General features: G+C 38.4%; 1 non-coding gene across 1 annotated transcript; it reads left to right on the forward strand.

The window, feature by feature from the left end:
* Nucleotides 1-764: 764 nt before the first annotated feature.
* On the forward strand, nucleotides 765-847 carry trnal-uaa (transfer RNA leucine (anticodon UAA)). The gene has a single exon. It is a non-coding gene; the product is annotated as a tRNA-Leu (tRNA).
* Nucleotides 848-1,423: the final 576 nt, after the last annotated feature.

The raw sequence follows: 1,423 nt of genomic DNA on the forward strand, positions 1-1,423 counted from the left end.
GTTAAGTTTAAAATATACCTATAAAATCAGTGGATCAGCCCTGAAACATCTGGCAGTGGAGGAGGAAGTATTCAGATCCTTAACATCGGTAAACGTACTAATACTTCACAGTGAAAGGTACTATTACCTCACAGTAAAAATACTCAGTCACAAGTCAAAGTTCAGTTGATCGTATTCTAATTATTTTCTAGCTACCGTAGTTTAACTGATAACCAAGCATTACATTTTTATAACCTCAAAAAATGGGAATACTCAAGTGAAGTACATGTTCCTTTGCTTTGTATGTAGGGTCAGTACTTCATACATGTACTTTGTTACATCCACCACTGAGGAGATGGCCAGTGTGTTTTATCTACAGAGGAACAAGGGTTTCTTCTCTGAGAGGCGAGAGCAGCGTCTGGCAGCATTCCTTCATGTGTTGCTCACTGCCAGTGATTCAGGCTTTAATAAATCACACACACCGCCTCTGTCTCCTTTTGTTTGCTGGAAACTTGCTGCTGGATGCACTGTTTGTTGGGGAGGCTTTCTAAAAACGGGCTGAGGATCCGACTGTTTGTGAGAAGAAGCTTCCCTTTAAGGTCTGAACTCCGTTGTCATTTGTCACAGTGTGTTCTTTCAAAGTACAAGTGAAATCCTAAAATAAAACACAGTCCACTTGTGCTGGAACAAGGTCTGCAGACATCTTTGACAGAAAATCATCTCAAATGTTAACTTTACGTATTTGGTTTATGTCGTTTTAAAGTATATATAGCATAGCAAATGTCACCAGGATGGCCGAGTGGTTAAGGCGTTGGACTTAAGATCCAATGGGCATCAGCCCTCGTGGGTTCGAACCCCACTCCTGGTATTATATTAGGGAGGCTGTGGCTCAGCGGATCCGAAGGGAATAAGAAAGTTCAACCCAAATGCCTCCTGTGGGGATCGATCACAGTATTGAATGTGGTCAAGTTGCTTTCGACAAAAGTGTCTAGTGACATGTATATTTGAGTTGTTTTACTTTGGCTCAGGCAAAACAAGCTATCACATCGGATGCTCACAACTTATTGTGGTTATTTTTCACATTTATGACGAATAAGCTGGTTAATAAGTCAATTAATTTGTTGAATAAAGCATTAGCAGATCCATCCAGTTTGACAGTAACCTTTAATGTGTGCTCTAAAATCCATTGCAACACACACACAAAATAATATACAGACAAAAACTGAATATTTTAAGTTTCACGACATTAAAAGTGTGCGACAAAATCAGCTTTTTGCTAACTAAGTAGGCAGATATATATGTGTGTAGATAACATCTTAATATAACGAGTTAAATCGAGTAAAGATTTTGAGTTTTGACAATATTTACCATTAGATCAATGAGCAAGATATCTTTATGCCGGTCCTTGTTTTTCACACGATTCTAAAATAAATAAAGCACCTTA

This window comes from Notothenia coriiceps, unplaced genomic scaffold (assembly GCF_000735185.1).
Source record: "Notothenia coriiceps isolate Sejong01 unplaced genomic scaffold, NC01 NC01_scaffold00001569, whole genome shotgun sequence".
In the NCBI taxonomy this organism is placed as follows: domain Eukaryota; kingdom Metazoa; phylum Chordata; class Actinopteri; order Perciformes; family Nototheniidae; genus Notothenia; species Notothenia coriiceps.